Source organism: Hippichthys cyanospilos, chromosome 16 (genome assembly GCF_059441005.1).
Source record: "Hippichthys cyanospilos isolate Australia breed blue-spotted pipefish chromosome 16, RoL_Hcya_1.0, whole genome shotgun sequence".
In the NCBI taxonomy this organism is placed as follows: domain Eukaryota; kingdom Metazoa; phylum Chordata; class Actinopteri; order Syngnathiformes; family Syngnathidae; genus Hippichthys; species Hippichthys cyanospilos.
This window is the reverse complement of record NC_142384.1, coordinates 16799731-16814165: the sequence shown is the minus strand read 5'-3', so window position 1 is coordinate 16814165 and position 14435 is coordinate 16799731. Positions and strand designations below refer to the sequence as shown.

Sequence of the window (14435 nt, the reverse complement as noted above, 5' to 3'; positions counted from 1 at the left end):
GGGATATGCACTAGCGGTGAAAAGACGCCCACAAAAGCGCTCCTTCCTCGGTACACGTCCGCATCTCATTAACCCTGCAGCGGGAGGGGGCGTACCGTGGAAGCTGAGGCCGGGTCGATACCGTATCCCAGCTCCATCCCCCGCGTCGGTGATCCACAATGGCAAAGTACACATACAACCTAGACTACTATGGGTAGCGATGAGCAAACGAAGCTTCATGAAGCGCTTGTGATATTTTTTGATCCTACAAATAGCTCTCTTGATTACACTATACACTAAGCTAGTTCTTATTTTTAAACCAAGAGCACCATTTAGGAATTGAAAAATAAAACAGGTGCTTTATGACGCTTCGTTTTCCCACCATAAACTATGAGCACTCTTTTTTAAGATCTGGTGAGTATGGAAAAGTGGCTGTTTGTTTGGCGTTAAGAGCTGCAACGATTAAATCGATATCTAATTGATAACCATTTTTGATAACCCCCGAAGAAACCTAGTTTAACAGGAGATTGTCCTTGGAATTTCAGCCTATCGCAAGGAAATGACCTATTTCTGTAGTCCTCCATGTTATCAGACTTAATATTAGGGATGTTCGATACCACTTTTTTTTTTTTTGTCTTGAATGATATCGGTATGAGGACTCAATTCTTGAGTAGGCAATGGCACCGATACCAATACCATTAGTGTCCTCTCGGAGCTATGATTAGAGATGTAAAAAAGAAATGGGAAAAAAACAATTTCAGAATCATATCAATGTGAGGACTCTATTTCTGTGGAGTCGATGTTACCGATACCAATGATTGATACCACTAGAACGTTAGCAGACTGAAGAACTGATAGCACCGGTACGTACGTAGGTGTCAAACTCCAAAAAGCGCCAATTTGTGTCCATTTTGATATCATTGCTTTATTCCGTTTTTTTTTTTTATGTCTAAGCGCCGGACAGACGTCTTTGTGAAAGACAGCGCCTTATTCTAAAGTGCTTTTATGGCGTGGGTTATACGAGTTCATCTGCATGCGTCCCGGCTAAGCGAGGACAATCTCTCGTATTTACAACCCACCGGGTGGCAGCTGCAATTGCAAGGCTGTCAGGCGGTAAATTGTGGCTCTGATAAACCGGTCTGAATAGCGGTGGTAAGACGTTGTGCATTTCCTGCGGGTATAACATCATCTGAATACAAACGGCGCTATGAATGCTTCATGACAGCGCTGGGGAAAAGGTCAACTCATGCTGTTTGTTTGTATCGATCAATTTGGTGTTTTTCCAGCTGAGCCTGTGATGCAGGTACGTTTTTTTTTTTTTTCAAACGTTTACATTTGTGACAACTATGAACTAATTGAAGAGGATCATTAGCGGCCACCCCTGGGACTTGATGGGAGGCAGAGAGCTGCCCTATCAACAACGTGGGAACAATACGGAACCTTTTCCACTGAAGAGCCTCGCTCTATGACGATGAGGCCTCGGCGTGGCAGACAACACTGGGATTTGTAAGGTCACTATAATCCTCAACAGGTAGCAACATGAAAAACGCTAATGGGCCATACAACACACGGATTCAATAATCATTATTTAGTCAAGCCTAATGCAGGGATCCCCAAACTTTCCTGATCCTGAGAGCAACTTCTTTGGTACTAATACGAAGGGCTACCAGTTGATATGAAGACACCGATCGCAATAAGGATTTCTCACAATATTTAAGGAACAGCTGTAGTAAATATGTACCGTAGTTTCCTCACTATAAGGCGCACCGGATTATATTCAATGAATTGACCATTTAAAAACAGTTTTCATGTATGTATTGTAAGGCGCATAGAATAGAAGCTACAGTAGCGGCTGGGGTTGTGTGACGCCTAGTAAGTGGAGGTAGCAATGTATAGCAATTGTTTTTCTTTATGAACAAGTAATGCTACAGATCTATTTGCAAATATAACCACGAATAGAGATTTGTTGTAGTATACCTACAAACCTCCTGGTTCTTTATCAAACAACAACAGCTTTCATTTTATCTGTGTGTCCTGCGGAGATTTATTCTAAAAGCGAAAGAGGGCAACAGTCAGAGAAGCAGAGCTGACACAACTGCTTGAATCAGCACAAAAACAAACAAACATGCCGTGCCGTAGATTATCTGACGATGGCAGGTTTCTGTAGCGAGGCCAGGCATGGGAACAGAAGGGGCACCAGGGGCATCTGGACATTTGGCACCCACTGACAGATACTGCCTATCCTTTGCTTTCAACCCTTATGCAGTATTTCAACTTTTTTTTTGGTCAGTTTCTTCCACATCATTCTGGCAGTATTTCAGCCAAGGGATGGCACGCTCCCGGTCGTGCGATAACTCCCGTAATGCCCCAAATATAAGACAAAACGAAGGCCAAAAGTGTGGGTGTGTCCTGTCAACAGTAATTTAAAAATTCCAATTTTCTTCTCATTCAATACTATTCGAAGAAGATTGATCCGTCGGGCACATACAGCGAGTCGAGTGAACACAAAAAAATAGGAAGGAAAATGAGATTGATTCTGTTTTGTTATAGGATTTACATAGTTGCCATTGAGTTAGTCCGTCTTATACACGATAACTGAAAATGTAAGTATTTACGCCCAAAATTCAAGGTGCGTCCTATACGCGGGTGCGTCTTTTATTTGGCGAATTACAGTAAACGGTTCTGAGATTTTGAACTGGCACTCAGCAGCCGTGCTGCAATCAAGAGTCTGAGATCGGGAAAACAAATATAAGGAGAATGAGGAGGTGGGAAAAAGAGAGTCTTCAGCCATTTCCCTAGCAAAGGCGATAGCGTAAGCATAGACCAAAATAAAACTATCACGCGCTCAAAGAATTGGACAAAATACGGCACGAGGTTTAAGTTCATCTAGTATGATACAGTCTGCTTCACAGTAAAACAGAGATGAGAATGAAAGTATATTTAGGCGTGATGGAGCCATCACCAAATGAGAAGTGAACGACAAAGTGGAACGATGTGGAAAACAGCATTGGCGTTGCGAGAAGATAAAAATCCCATTCTGTCAGGGCTCGAAAGATACGTATGCATTTTTCATAAGAAATCACCGGGGGACTGTCATTTCTGACAGTGGAAAGAAGCGCGGGGAGTCGGCGTGAGAATCCTGAGTCGAGACTGATAGGGGGACGGGGCGCATTGACCTTCATCTTCCTAGCTCCTGCTGGGTCCGGCTTCTTTCACTCCTCGGTAAGCAGAATCATTCTCAATCTCACTTGTCGAGGAATGGCGGGCGGTCAGAAATATTTCAAACGATGACAGCCAACGACGATCTGACGAACGGTGCAAAATTGTGGTGGTGCTTAAGTTATCTCCTTTTACTACGTACATAAACATGAACTTTTAAATATGGATAATATGAGTGGGCATGAATGATGCTACATCGTGAACAGCAAGTGTGCATCTACATCAAACGGAAAAAGGATTTACAACAGATGATACAGAGACCATAGTTCACAATCTACACTTGCGGCATCTCATGTGGTGGTACCTCAAAATTTATATTCACACATCCACAACAAATAACAGTAAAATAAAGAGTACGTGTTTTAAAACTTGGTGTTACGCTCTGCTGTGTTTTGGTTAGCGTTGGGGTTTCCTGTTCCTTTACGTTCTGGGTTTTGTTGGGCTTCCATTTATCTCTTCAGTTTGTGGGTTGTTTGGTCTTTTGTTCATGTTCATGTTCAGTGTCCCGTCAGTGTGATTGCGTGCACCTGTCTTTGTTATCTTGCTGCCCTCGTGTTGGCCAATCAGCTCCCTGTTCCAATTGTGTATCATTCAGGTGCACCTTGTTTTCTATATGTGTATTTAGTTTCCTCTTTCCTTTGAGTTCTTGTCCGGTCATCGTCAAAGTGATCTTGTCGATATGTCTGATTCGGTCACCATTTTTCGTTGTTCCGGGCCCATTTGTCTGACTACTGTATTGTGATTTCAGTATTCTATTTCACACACCGATCGAGATGAAGATGTGATTTATCAATCCTCAATTAACTTGCGGCAATGACTTCCTTTAAGACAATTCTTTTCCCGTAAACTGCAACTATTGGCCAAAACAGAATCCAATCCATTGTTACAGGCATTCTTTCCTTAAAGTCTACTAAAAAAAAAAAATGGTCACATTGGTTCAGGTTCATAGAAAGATAGCTAGCAAGCTAAATTGCTAGATAACTAGATGCTCAAAAATAGTAAAAATAGATTCCTTTTTTTAAAGGGACACCTTCACCAGCGATCAAGAAACGTAAAAGGTTATTTGGCATGATTTCTGCCTGGCAGCCTCAAGTACGAGCACGCTAAAAATAAAGGTGAGAGCGGTGCCCGAATGGCAACCCGGAGACTCTCGAGTGGCTCCCGTAGTCTGTGTAGTTTTTGCTCGAGTGTCCTTGAGCAAGACCTTGAACCTTTAATTGATGGCAGTCTCCTTTGCATAAATGTGTCGGTTGCTGAATGACTATACTACAATCTTCTATTATAAACGTCCTAGTGTGACGCATGCGCTAACAAGAACAAAAAGGACATACGTTTCGTTGATATAACCGTGATTTTTCTGTTTCTTATCTCACTTTTTGGACCAGCCGACGAGCTTTCGGGAGCAATAAGTATTTGGACTAATCCACCAAAGAGCTTAGACATACAGTATATTACAATAATAATTCCAATCTGTTGCAAAATAGCCACGCCATCAGGCACGGGCTCAGCATTTTCAGCTGCAGGATAACAGCAGCGTGGAAGACATAAGTCTCGCAGCAGCCGCCAGAGTGATGTACACGCCGTGGCAAAGCTAATTCGATAAAGGCTACGAAGACTTTCCTGCACAGCCGGAGAGGCAAGATGCTGCAAGGTGACCTCCTAGCTGGGCGTTATGTAAACACGACTTTCGAAAAACAAATGTTTGGTTGGGGCCAAACGCATGTCTCCAGACAACAGTTCCCCTAATTCAAGAACCAAATGGTTTCTTCAAGGAGGGTTTTATCATCCAAGACAACACAAGAAGATTGAATGATGGGATTAGTACATTCGCAGCATTTCATTTTCTAGAGGTTTCCTGATTGAACTTTGTCATAAATATTGTAGCCCGTACTATCCCTTTCCAATATCGATCCAATTTGATATCAGTAATGATAAAGCCTATTTGGTTTTAGTCTTGAAAAATGTGTGATACTATCTGAGCTGATTGACAGAATGACTGTGCAGTCTCCCTCGTGAAACTCACGGACGCTGTAGCAGCAGAGCATTAGCAGCGTCTTGACAATCTTGTACATAGAATTCTTTTGTAATGAATTGGAATTTCAAGTATAAACGCTGCTCGTTATCACGTTTAGTCAACTACAGCCTAAGGAGCTGAGCGACGAGCAGAAGCGGGAAATCAGAGAGGCCTTTGAGCTGGAACTGGATCGACTAGTCTTAATTCGACTTCCGGGCGCGGCTAATATCCGTGATAGTCCGTGATCCCGACTACGATACATTTACTGTCATAGGTTTAATAAGATAAGATTTAAGTAAATATGTGTACGGCAGTGGTTCGACATCCGAGGAGTGCCCTTGGCATGTGCATTTACAGTTATCTAGCAATATATCTTTTGAATGAAAAAAAAAAGTAGCGAGGGATCACTGTACTATCGAACATACTTTATTTACACAGTACAGATGCCCAAAAAAAATAAAATAAAGTGTGACAACCCAACGGGTATTGCGGGTTTTGACATCTCCGCACATTTTGGTGCCTATTCAATGTTGTTGGACTTTGTGACGCCAAGACAATAAAAGCGATTGTGACAAGAGCGGGAGCTGTCATGAACAGACCTTTTGCTCCGTGGACTTTATTCTCTCCCGGCTTTGTCACATCGACTGCGACTCACCGTCGTTTCTTCCTAAATTCTCTCCCTCCTTCGGTGTCTGACCCGATCTCCGTTCGCCTCGTCACCGCGTGCTCTTAAACACCTCTTGGCTGTGAAGTCTTGCCACGGCTGACATCATCCGCAAAACTCATTCCACTTGCTGGCTGAATCTCATTTGCCGTCCCCACTTGTGTGAATCTCCTCATCTGAATGTTAATGCCCCCCCCCCCCCCCCCCACCACCTATTTCATCTCACTCAAAACAGTCGCCATCTGTGCATACTGCACAAGTATGTAAGAAGCACTTCCTATTTGTTATGGAAAGGAAAGGTTACAGCGTTTGCCGCTGAGGCATGTAATTACATATTTTCTCAGCGTCGTCCAAACGAATCCATAACTGCCAAAACGTGAATGGGAATGCGCAGTCTGCGGAGAATTCATTTCCAAATCGCTAGAGCTTTGCATCAGGAGAGGAGGGCAAAATAATGATTCAATCGTGAATTTAATGTGCGCACGGCGTTTACGATGACGTCCCGCGGCGATGTCTTAACCAGAACTCGCCAAAGTCTATCACTGAGCTCCGCCGAAAGAATTCAATGAAATAATTAAATCATACAAAGTAGGGCTACAAGAAATGTTTATTGCAAGAACCTTTCGTCAATTCACTCATTCAATCCCAAAGACGTATTTATACGTGGCATTAAGCCACAGCAGTATTCCCTAGTTATGTTCTCAAAACATAATATAAATAACGCCAGTAAATTCATTAATACTTCTGGACTTAATGACCTACTTAAGTAGCAAAGGTAATCGATTACTTATGCACTTAGTACATTTTCATTTTTTATCACACTACATAAATTATTACAATTTTGAAATATATTAAATTGGTTGAACTGATTGCTTTATTGGTGTTATTTTTTTGACACCGATTCAACGCGCCGACTAACGCAGCCCCGATTGCCGATTAATGACGACGTTCTCGATTTTCCGCTAAATATAACGCGGGCGGCAACACGTTGGCACTTGTCTGCGCTGGCATGCGGTTAAAAGAAGAAACAGATTGATTGAAGTCGCTTCCTGCTCTTGTACTTAAATGTTGTTCCTCGCTGCTGTAAAAGCAGATTGAGGAAGAAGCTTCGGCTTTGATTTGACATCCACGTCTCACTGTATAATTAGGCAGTTGTCACATTGCAAGCCGTTCCCTTGCCAGGCGATTTTTTTAAACAGCTGTAAATCAAGTTCTCTTCTATAAACTAAACAGCCATAATTTGAATCATTACAAAATCGTTATGCCTCATTTTCCATGGCGGCTTCCCGTGTGCAAGTGTGAAACGCGTGGATATTTGCCTCTGGCATTCTATTTAGGTGTCATATCCCCCTGAGAGACAGTTTATACATTTGTGTCCACTCTTCGTCTTGGCAAGACAGCAATGTGAATTCAATCCCAGCCAAATATATGAGACATGATTGGAAACGCAACATGGAGGCCATTGGGTTCTCCACATAGAAATGGGCGCAGTTCAGTGTTTAGCTCCGCCCCATCTTGAGCCACGCCGCGATCTGCGAGCTGCAGCCAGGGCTTAATGGCAATTTGGGGTCATTTTCTGGGGTCAGGCTGCATTTAATCAGTTAGTACCTATTGTAAACATTGGTTCTATAAACCATACCTTGCATTCTGCCGCTTTTGCAAAACCCCCATTTGACAATTTAGCTTATTTTCAAATCTTCGATTTGGACGTAACAAAGGAATACGATTTCTTGCAATCCCAACCTGACATCTTTCAACAACACGACATGAAATGACAAAAATGCGCAACTGTGATGATCGGCACTAGTTTTGCGTGCAGTTTGTTTTGCTACGATGGACTCAAATCACAATTGGCCGCTCACACGATAAGATTTTTTGGCTGACACACAGTAAGCGTGACAGAAAAGAAAAACAGAGTGACATGGGCGTGAAGTGAAAGTGATAAAAGGTTAGGGGAAGACCTCTGCTGGGAGTATTTCGGGCACCCACATGGCCAGTATGTCAGTAACAGTCTTGAGACGTGACAGCATGGGGGGGGGGTATGAGCTCCGCGGATGGAGAAGCAGCTGACAGCTGGAAGGGGACACAGGAGGGCCGTTCCACGCTGTTAAACTTGTCACTAATATTTCGCTCCAATCGAAGCTACGGCAGTTGACAAGAAACATTGCAAACCGCCAGAAAAGACAGCAGCGAGTTTCTGGGTGTTGGACCTCAAACCTTTCAGAATTTTCATACTTTAAAATAGACCCACCAACACCGTGGCACTTTATTTTGGAGTAGATGCATGCTAACGCTAGAGGATGCTAATTAAAGATACTTAACTCCAAGCGTTCTTGGAAAAGGAAACCTCGAGAGGGCAAGTATATTCCGCATTTTCACTTACGTTTCAATGCCAACAGAATATTGTGTGCGACGTCTATGTTAATATGGGTGCTGCCATATGAAAGATTGACTTCCGTTCTTCAGTTAGAATTGATGGAGGTAATAGCTGTGTTGTACGTGTGGAAACACTCCAATCCAATGGTCACAGTTAGCACTGCAGTGCTCAATCGGCTTGTGTCTACGCTTCTCCATAAAAAACGTATTTGACCAGAATGTTATTTTTTATTATCATTATTACTATTTTAAAAGTCCGTAATTCTCATCTGTGGCACTGAATGAGTTCAAAAAGACTTCCCTCAATCTCCCAATTATAAGACGCACCTGGGTATAGGTCGCACCCTTACTTTTGGGATCAAATTCTGCTATTTTCTATGTTACTGTGTATAAGACACACAAACATTTGGCAACAATGTAAACACTATAGCGAAACAGAATCAATCTCATCTTCCTAAACTTAATATTTTCTTGTGTTCATATGCGCAAATTTTATATTTGTTGCGGATTAAGTGTGTTTCAGATTTCCCACATTCTGAGCGGTCAGTGAACACAGTGCCAGCGTAAAGGTGTTGATTGCCACCGCGTGCTCCCCCCAAAACCTTTAGGGCGGCGACGTTTGTAACTACGGCTACTCTAATAAACAAAACAAGAAATGGACAGGATGTGTTATAAGAATCTGGATCTGTAACTGCAAACGCATCTGTCTGTTCTCGCGAGCAAAAAGAATCGAAAGCCTCTTGTCTTCCTTCTTTGTGCGTTGTTTATTCAATTCTCTAGGCTGACTGAACTTGACAGATGGAAGGGGAGGGATAACGAGACATGGAAAGAAAACTGGAAACACGGCGGGAGCAAACGCAATATTTCTCAACGAAAGCATTCATGGCAGAGGAGCCACTTTGCAAAGGCCATCAGTGGCGCCGTGTTTGGCGAGTGCACAAGTGGGCTTCAGGGTGGACGGCGCACCCCGTCATCTCCTCTCATTCATAATTCACACAGCCATTCATCACACACACACACGCACACACACACTTCCTGCCGTGCACATTAATGAGTCACTATAGCAGCAAATATTGGCAGGGTGGGGCTGCTGCCTGCGTGGGACTAAGTGCAGAGTGGACGCCAATGTGCGCAGGTGAGTGGGTACTGAGCTTCTTTGTGTGTGTGTGTCACCTCAAGAGCGAGTGCTATCCATCACGATGAGTAAAAGCTAGAGTGTGTGTGTGTGTGTGTGTCTGCGTGCGCGGTGACATTTTCTGCGCCCTTGATCACAAAAGGAGGAACGCCAATGAGTCATGATAACGATTTATCCGCCGAGCATCTTCAAGGCCGCCAGGTGAGCTTGGCGACATGTACAGCTTAACTAACGCCGCCTAAAAAGCCGTTGGCGTCGAGCGCCAGCATAACATTTGTTCATATTTCTGACACGCTTTCAAGGTTTGCCGCGCCCAAAGTGTTGCAGGAATATTTTTACGGCATTTTAACATATTTCTGCTTGAAAGAAAAAGTTCAGTGGAAATATTGATCGTAAATAGTGGTAAATAATCGAAAGATTATTTATGTAAAGCGGTGAATTTCTTTCAGGACACATAGTAGTAAAGACATTTGGAAAAAATATCTACCTGAGAGCCAGTCTTTTCATTTGTGTCCACTGAAGTGGACATTAGTTTTAGGTCTATGTCTTTAGACGCAATCAAGCTCACCTGCAAAGTCCCAGCATCCTCAGAAGAGGACATGAAAAAGTCTTTCCTCTGTCGTTTTGTTTTATAGTTTAATAGGTCAAGAAATGAAAAAGCTTGTTTCTTTTTTGTTTGTTTTTGGTCAAACCACTAGTGATTACTTAACGATTGCTTAAGGCTACAACAACTTTTTTTTTTTTTTAGTAGAGGAAGAGAGACTAGTGTGTCTTCCATTTTCACAGAACACAATATTCTAGGGGTAATGGGAACAAAACTGTCCAAAAATGCCTTAAAATGGCTAGCGGTTTGGGAAACTGCTCTGAAAGCAGTAATACACTGCATTATGATACACCTACTTTCTACTTCCTCAACCCCGATTTGCTTTGCAAGTGATTGCTCCGTATTAAATGCGAAAATTCAAATGAAGACAGAAAGAAAAGCAGGCCTATCTTGGTCATGCACCGTTGCCTCTCTTGCCTCTTCTCCGCCACTAAAGAGCTCGGTCCTTTCAGCTCCTTTAATTGGCCATTGCCACAGCGATTAGGCTGGGCGGGCCCGGGATTCAGCGTTAGATGAAATATATGTGTGTGTGTTTCATTGTCTTTGTTGGGACCTCTTGGACATGTGCGGATCTGTCTCCCGTCAAAGTCTGCAATGTACAGATCCATCTCTGCTCATGGGGGGGAGGGGGGGTGACATTGACAGTATGCAAATGTGAGAAGACACTTTGTGCATGCCATCAAGAGTGCTCACAATTTTCTTGATGCTTTCACACATCCAGATGGAATGAGTGGCCAGCCGCACAGAGTCATACATGTGGGCGGCATAACACAAATGCAAAGAAGGTTTGTGTGCATTACATCAAAAGATATACTGAAGAATAACTTCAAAATTTGTCAACACACAGAAAGAGATTTTTTTTTTTCAAATGCATCCTGTTAACTTTGTCAAAAATGTCCATGTTTTGCATAGATTAGCAAAAACGCCAGACTGGCTATTGGATGTCTGTTGCATAACACACAATTGGAATATTTGATTTATTGTTTAAAAATCCATAGATACATGCAGTTAAACACTGGCTACTGATTGTAATAGTTGCAATCTTAAGCAGGGTGAACAGTTACTTTCTTTTCAAAAAATGAACAAATTGATTGGAACACAAAGCACCTGATTGCTACATTGTGTTAAAGTGACTCCTTTGCATAACGGTGAATGCCTGTATTTTAATGATGCACACTGACATCAGTGACAAATATAACACTATCTTCTGGAGTTATTGAATAAAATATTCCAATGAATAGGCACCTTGAATAGGCTGGTTCGCAAGAAGATATTCTGACAAGATTTAATCAACTTAATCCAATGCAGAATGAATCATAGGTTGAGTAAAAACTAACCCAATTATGGCTAAAAAAAAAAGACCATCCGCAATTTTTAGTTACGGGGGGGGGGGGGGTCATCCCCTATGTCACACTAGATCAGTGGTGTCAAACAAATTTTTATTTTGGGCTGCATTATAGTGATAGTTTCTGTCAGAGGGCCGGAATGACTGTGAAATCAAATACATTTTAAGCGTGTTGGTCACACATTTACCAAGAATTGATATCAGAAGCCGGCAAAAACTGTTCAAAAGAGATTTGGAGAATAAGAAAATGTTTGTTTTTCTTCCCCCAATTTTTTAAAAGTTAAAGACAACTTGCAATTTTGGTATTTTAGTCAGAAACCTGAAGTCAAATCAACATTTCAGGGGCCACAAAACGTGAGGTGGCGGGGCCGGATCTGGCCCCCGGGCCTTGACTTTGACACCCATGCACTAGATAAAGACAGGACACTTCAAAACGGATCCGATAGCACCGCCGGGAGACGTCTGCATCCACACACGCCTGCACCACGCGGCGCTAACAGAGCAATCGAAAAGTTCTTCTAATTGTCCGCTCCGGATCCTGCCAAATCCCGACACCCTCCGATTGCTAATCTTTTCCCATATAAACAATGCGTACGCCTCCGGAAAAACGGACAGGTAGTCCGACTTGCTGACTAACGGCGCAACACTGCGGCGGCAAGAAGACTAAATGCCCGCAGCTCTATAAATCCACCTTATCGTTTCCACCCTTCCCCGTAACGCGCGTTTATGAAGCATGACCGGGAAACCCAAAGAAGCGCACGCTGTACTTAGGCCTAAAGGACCCCACAGGCAGCGTCGCCCCCCAAACGCACAGCGCGCAATATTAAACGCTCGATCGGGCCCGGTAATATGTGTTTCATGGGGCGGAGAGCGGCGGCTGCAGGGCTACGGAATACCAGTGATGAGCCTCACTACGAACGACACTGTTGACGCTGTAAAACTGACACAAGCATTTGGACATTAGCCGCTCATCAGCTACATAATATCGCATGCAATGCTAATGTAGTAACCGGGATTCTCAAATTCACCAACCTTCTGAGACGGGGCTTCTGAGCACTCCTGATGGTATGTGAGATTTGAACAGGAAAGCTAATAAAACGCTTGTTTTCTTTAAGAGCAAATTAATTGGAACATGGAGCAACTTATTACTAAACTGTGTTATAAGGAGTCCTTTGCAAAACTTAAAAGTTTTATACGAATGGGCATTGTCATGACTGATGCAATTTTCCGGCAGATGAGGCGAAGTAAAACAGATGAAGAGCTATCTAATGCTCATTGGGTCAGATATCAATAGGTCCGTTATAACGCATTTTAAAGCCACGGCAGGAGACGTTCTTTTCGATTCAAGAGCAAATCAGCTGTAACGCCACTTTGCGATAAACGAGCGTCCTTTGCAAAACGTTCAGTTTTATACAGATGCGCATTATCACGAGTGATGCAAATTTCCGCCAGAGGAGACGGAATGAAGCAGATTACGATTTATTCATCGAACGCTCATTAATATGTTGTTCCTATTGATTTGCTCCGATACTGACATGAAAAAAAAAAAGAAGAACTGTTGCTGTCACGAGATTAAAGAGCATGAAATTAGATTTGCTGACACCTGCAGAACACCCTATTAAAATCTCTCGTAGCCCCTGAAGTGCTCCCACACACCCACGTTTTTAAAGCGCAGCTTCAGAGCATGACACCAATCTCAAACCGCAGTAGACTAGAAGGCTACGACTTCTAGTTTCCCCAGACTGGTTTTAGGACGAATTGTAGAAGAGAGTTTCTGTTCAGGGTCCTTACGCATTGCATTCCGGCGCGTACCTCCAAACAGGCCTCATTAATCCGTGTCAAGTTCACAGGGAGGACCAATTAGAGAGAGGCAGGCCATACAAGAAACATAAACGACTGACAGGACATCCCAATGGAGAAGAATTTACAGGTTAAAGGAAGAGATGTGAGAATGTTTTGGAGAAAAATACATCATGACAAAAATGTCTTAAGTCTAGACTTTTTCCCTTTCTACGAGGGGGTGCGAAAGCTAGTAAAAAACGAGCGATGAGAAGTGAGACCTGCTTGGATTTAGTCCTTGATATGATCTTGTCTAATTAGCGACCTGCCCGACGGCGCGGAGAGTCGGTCGGGAGGCAGCAAAGGTCAGGATTATCATTTCAAAGGGCTCACGCACGCACGCGCTCACCTTAGGGCGAGCCTCGTACGGGTCGTAGGAAAAAAAAGTCGGTCAAATTATACGAGAGGGCTGACAAGTGCTATGAATGAAAATGCTCATTAGATCATTTATTAATTTAGGCCATGTCGGCATGTCATGCTACAAAGTCGATTGGGCTTTTCCGACCACACTATCAAACGGGCGATTCTAGAGGGCCTGCTAAGATGATTTTGATCATTTGGTACTTATTCGCGTAATGTCATTTTCACATTTCTGACAGCCAAGCGCAGCTCCATCTAGTGGATGCATATTGTAACCCCAGCCACGACTGCAGCTTCTATTCTATGTGCCTTGTAATGTGGTGTGCCCGATATATAAAAATAAGACATTCAAATTTCGAGTGCGAAATTTACGTTAATTTGAAAAGAGAAATGTGCCGTTCCCTTCACAGTAAAAAACGATATTTTCTGATACCTGCCGTTTTCTTTGTCACTGGATAATGACAATTTTCACGGTATTGAATCAAAGTAATAAACCTAACAAACACTTATGGTATTTAACTTCAGCAAGGTTTGACTTAGTAAAAACGTAGACGCATTCTGTCACTTGCTCAAAAACTCGATTCCCGGATTGCGATTTGTTTCCAATCCAACTTTATTTGTTAAGCACTTTAAAACAGCCACAGCTGACCAAAGCGTTGTACAAAACAATAAAAACATCGTAAAAACAGACACAATAGCTCAATAGCTTTTCAACTGTCAACTTTTAAAATGACAAATTATCGGAATTAATTCGATTTACTCCCTAGCTCTGCACTGAAGTCGATGACAAGCAAGCATTTATCTTGCAAAAGACAGGATTTGTTTGTAAATCTCTTCCCCGCTGCCATTGGCTGGCGACCAAATGAGGCTGTACCCGCCTCTCGCCCAAAGTCAGCTGGG

The 14435-nt window shown here is 42.8% G+C and overlaps 1 protein-coding gene across 2 annotated transcripts in view; it reads right to left on the bottom strand.

Moving 5' to 3' along the window:
* The window catches only part of adcy9b (adenylate cyclase 9b), a 29798-nt gene that overhangs the window by 11543 nt on the left and 3820 nt on the right, over positions 1–14435 (bottom strand). The window lies entirely within an intron of this gene.